The sequence below is a fragment of the Lactuca serriola genome, chromosome 6, assembly GCF_051521515.1.
Source record: "Lactuca serriola cultivar US96UC23 chromosome 6, Lser_US96UC23_V15, whole genome shotgun sequence".
Classification (NCBI taxonomy): Eukaryota; Viridiplantae; Streptophyta; class Magnoliopsida; order Asterales; family Asteraceae; genus Lactuca; species Lactuca serriola.
In genome coordinates, this window is record NC_136413.1 from 103855001 (window position 1) to 103860444 (window position 5444).

The following is a 5444-nucleotide window of genomic DNA, read 5'->3' on the forward strand; positions in this document are numbered from 1 at the left end:
AGATAGTTTCAGCATGAAGCTTGCTTGGTTAGAAAGAGAAAGTCTTCAGCCTAGCTCGACTGAAAGGAGAGGAAGCGCCTAAAAGAAAGCCTTTTTTCGAGATTTGAAACTCCTAAGAAATCTTGCCTTCCTCTGCTGCCCCGGGAGAGTGAGTTTGTATGCCTGTTGGGTCTTTTCCTGGCTTTCTCACTAGGCAAATTATCAAGTCGATGCTCATATAACTGCATTTTGATACTCTCACTTTTCCCTTCGATGAGCTGATCTTGAATTGCAAAAGTGATAGCTTATATAACTGCATTTTGATACTTTTTTGAAGACGAGAAAGAGTTAGCCTTAAATGTTCGGTCTTTCATTTCAATAAGTAGTCAGCTGCGGGCTAAGAGGCCTCGTAGTCAGACTTCACATTGATTGAAGCAGCTGTTGGAGAGAAGGCATCAGTCAGACCTGCAATTACCGGGTAGTATGCAGCGGCAGTTTTCAATCGTACAATGTGTACTCGTAGTCTGACTTTTAGCGGTAGTCAGCTGTCCTCGTTCTCCTCTTTGAATTGCCCTATTGAGTAAGGGTCGGGTCGGTGTTTGCAAAAATGTCGAGCCGACGGGGTCAGGTACCAGTAGTGACAATGGCAAAGGGGGGAGCAGGACACTCTAAGTGCTAGAATTAGATCTAACCGTATCCGGTCTTTCGAAAGAGAGTAAGCTCTTTTGTGAGAGTTCAGAAGAAAGATTTGCTAACTGTGAAATCATCTGCCCTGCTGTAAGAAAGGTAACTGCTTTCGTAGCAGCTCAACCAGTAGCCGGTGTAAGCAATTGAATCATCATAAGAGTGAAGTTAGCTGGGATAGGGCTGTCATCCCTCCCCTTGGATGGCCTAGCTGTTGGAAAAATAAGAGCTGTGAACGTAGGAACTGTTGGCAATAACCGTTGGTAGACTTCTTGTTTCCGGTGTAGATGTTATCAACTCGGTAAGGCAAAGAACAACCAAAAATTCCCGATAAAATGAAAGATTTCGATTGATTAATTAAATCGGATTGATGGACAGATAATGGCATTGATGCCATAGAAGAAGCTCCTGGTGGTTCAGTCAGGTAATCAGTAACCGTTGCTACCCTTGCTCGAGTTTGGGTAATTGTGAAATAATCCGCTGCTCTCGTCAACCTTGCTTGGCTCTCTCCTGTTGATTATGCCTGATCTGATGGAGGAAGAACCGCGCTTAGAAATGTGAACGTAACCTTCGCTATTTCATCTCCGGCTATTGAGCAAAGTGGAAGAACTGATTGCACAATTGAAAGAATAGGCTCTGGTACTAATGACTTAACTGTTGATGGAAGGAACTTCACTCAAAGCTGGGGAAGGAAAGGAAGGGTCAATTTCGTAGATAAGAAGGGCGTCGTTAGCAGGATAAGGGCTAGACAGATATTTCATTAAGAAAGAGACGATTCGCCGAGGAACTCTAACTAGATCTAGCGAGTGTCTCCGTCAGATACACTCTTCGTGGTTAAACAATAGAATTGAGAAAATATCGTTATAATGAATGAGGAGCGTCGTCAATTGGTCAATTCATTTTTTTGAGAGTTTGCTGCTTCAGAGAATCGAGATTGAGTTGGTGTTAAGTAAGGTACAAGATTGAAAAGAATGCTTTTGCATTCCAAGTGCAGAATCCCGTTCATTTCTTGGTTAACAGCCAAGCTACCCTCATTAAGTAAGACTGTTGGTCTTGCTAAAGAGAAGCTTAAGCTACCTAAACAAAGATAGGGGAGCGCGGCACGACTATTTTATTATTTTCGGATGCAACCGGAACAAGATTTTTTGATTCTCTACGGGCAACCAAGCCCGAGTGAGCTTTCTTTTATGCTATCCCAAGAGACTGATATGGACTTCTTGGGATCCACAGATTCTTCATTAGATAGTCTATCAAGTACTGAGTCAGAGGCGCAAAGCGCTCCACCATTTCCGGAAATCCTGGAAAGCATAAGTCATACATTAAACCAATTACTAAATGAAACCGAAAGGCAGTTACCTCCCGAATGGTCCATGGCGGACCTTGTTCGGGCTGTAAATGCGGACGATTTAAGTAGCCTAGTCAGGGATTTTTATGACTTACAATCAAATGGAACTCATAGTTGGTTATGGGAAGAGATTTACAATCTCCTCGATTTAATCAACTATGTTTTCTAATGAGGTTCTGGAGTTCTAACATTTGAATTTCTCTTACATTCTACGTTCCCGAAACGGATCCTATCAAATATTTCACATTTTCTATGATCATCTCTATTTCAGGTATTCGGGGAATCCTCCTTAATAGACGAAATATTCCTATTATGTCAATGCCAATTGAATCAATGTTATTAGCTGTGAATTCGAACTTTTTGGTATTTTCCGTTTCTTCGGATGATATGATGGGTCAATCATTTGCTTCATTGGTTCCAACGGTGGCAGCTGCGGAATCTGCTATTGGGTTAGCCATTTTCGTTATTACTTTCCGAGTCCGAGGGACTATTGCTGTAGAATCTATTAATAGCATTCAAGGTTAAACATGACTCCTAGAGAGTTAGCAAAATACGAAGTTCTCTTTTCGTTCTCTTCTTTCTTTTTTATTTTGACTTGGTTGGCAGGGTCAGGGCCTTTCTCGCTGGGCGAGCGCATCCGATTCTAAAGTCCTTTCCTAAACCACTTCCCGTTCAGTTGCTGAAAGATAGAGAGAAGGCTTTCTAAATGAGATTGAGTTCCACGAATATGCAGGCTAGAAAGATGCTATTTGCTGCTATTCTATCTATTTGTGCATCAAGTTCGAAGAAGATCTCAATCTATAATGAAGAAATGATAGTAGCTCGTTGTTTTATAGGCTTTATCATATTCAGTCGGAAGAGTTTAGGTAAGACTTTCAAAGAGACTCTCGACGGGAGAATCCAGGCTATTCAGGAAGAATCACAGCAATTCCTCAATCCTAACGAAGTAGTTCCTCCGGAATCCAATGAACAACAACGATTACTTAGGATCAGCTTGCGAATTTGTGGCACCGTAGTAGAATCATTACCAATGGCACGCAGTGCGCCTAAGTGCGAAAAGACAGTGCAAGCTTTGTTATGCCGAAACCTAAATGTTAAGTCAGCAACACTTCCAAATGCCACTTCTTCCCGTCGCATCCGTCTTCAGGACGATCTAGTCACAGGTTTTCACTTCTCAGTGAGTGAAAGATTTGTCCCCGGGTCTACGTTGAAAGCTTCTATAGTAGAACTCATTCGGGAGGGCTTGGTGGTCTTAAGAATGGTTCGGGTGGGGGCTGAATAAAGAAGACGAATAGAATAGAATTCATGTTCATGCTAAGAGAAGAGCGGATCCAATACCAAGACGACTTCTTTCCCAAGAAGTGCAGCAAGTACTTTAGGAATTTGGGGATTTCATGCCCCACGAGTGAGTTGCCAAGTGCCCCCTAGGAGGGCCAGTCTACCACAAGATCAAGTTGGAGCCTGGAGCCAAAGCCCCTTAACTTACTTAGAGTGGGGCTGGGTTTAGCAGATGGCCCCCCCAACTAGCATCTATTAGTTAAGGGGCTTGGTTGAACTCAGGAAAGAATTGAAGGAAGTCATTTTTTCCTATTTATATTCCAGCCTCCAAGGCTCTTTTTCCCTATCTTGCTGGGGAAAAGGTTGGGGAGCCCTTGTTTTATTCCAGAAAGGGAGCCTTGGGCATTGATTATCGGGCGCTCAACAAGGTAACCTAACCATCAAGAACAAGTATCCACTTTGATTGCAGACGCATATCCTTTCCCGTTCGCGTCTTTTGTCTAAACTGGAATCTGTGGTGAAAGATCAAAAGATTTTCAGGTATCATCCTTTCTTCACTCGCCCATTATAGACAAGACTGGGAAAGATTGGTCGTCTAAGGAAGGAATACCAACTATTGATTTTAGAGCTCCCGTCTTATTCAATTTTTTTTAGATGAATTTTACCAAGCTTTCGAAGAACAGTTTATAAAAATGCCACACGCTCGTTATGATTATGAAATTAGCGTTCCTCTTGGGATTGTAAAATGGAAGGAATTTCATGTACCCAAATGGGAGGAGTTCTTGAATGGACTAGGTCTTGTTGGAAAGGTTATGTGTTTAGTCCCAGGGGGCGACCCAGTTACTTGTATTGGGGCTTTCATATCTGTGGACGATAATGGCTTTATTCAGATTATTGAAACCGGTTCTTTGGAATAGTTGTTTTTGATAAGGGCTTAGTTACATTTTTTGTTCAAATATGCATATCTTTATACCTACTTTTCGACCCAAGACCTTACCTTAATCACCGGAAAACCCCTTTTTTTATTTCAAGCTCAGTGGTAGAGCGGTCGGCTGGTAACTGACTAGTCGGGCGTAGGTTCGAATCCTACTTGAAAAGCTTCCCTGGACTTTTTTGACTCTCTGCTTACTCCAGCCGTAAGTAAACTCGTAGAATGGGATGTCATCCACTGACTCCTAATTGCGAGAAGAGAATTTCCCTCCTAAGTCATCGAAAAAGAGGAGGCCTAGCTATGATATGAAAAGGCTCCACGGATGACTGGGGCTTAGGGCAAAAGAAAAGGAAGATCGTCTTGACTCTCTTAACTATGGTAAAATAGTTAGAATGTAAACGAAACACATGCTTCACTCTCGCTTTCAGTATTTTGACAAGAGGGGATCCGCCGAGTTGATTGAGTTGTCCTCTCAAAAGAAGAGACTGGCTAGAGATCTCTTTATCAAAATCTTTGGAACAAATGGTTGCCCTTGAAAATGGGTGTTTTTTTGTGGAAACTAAGACTAATTAAGAATGCCATTGCTGTTGATAGCAGTTTTCCCAGGTTTGGAATGAATTTTGCCTCCAAATGTGTTTGCTGTTCCTCTCCTTGCATAGAAAGAGTGGATCACCTCTCTCAAAGTGATATTCCTAGGATAATAGGGTCTCATTTCTCTCCCAGTCTCAATGTGGATTTCTTTTATAAAGCTCCTCTCTTCACCATCTTTTGGCTTCCTGGTTTAATGGTGCCAAATCAAAATCACAGTGTGGCTTTCTTAGGATCATGCTAGTGAGTTGTGCTTGCTGGGAAAGGACATTTTTCTTTATCGAAATTATCTCATGTCTTTAGGGGGGACAACAAAGCTGCAGATTGTTTGGCTGCTTATGGTCATACTCATTCAGACTCCATTTTATTTAATAGCTTAGGGTCTCTTCCTTTTGATTCTAAAAAGCCTGTTCATAGCCAAGGCATGTTCTTTTTTAGAGCTCCCTAGCTTGTTTTGATGTTCAGGGGTAAGACCTTTATGTCCCCCCCTTGTCTTTTCTTTTTTTGCAATAAATAGCGAAAGCGAGACGATAGTTCTCTGTCGGGTGAGAGAAGAGATAGAGCACGGTATTCTCACGGGCCGAAGTGCAAAGCCCGGTAGCCTATCCGTAGTTCGGAAGGAAGCCCCCTATGGTCCAA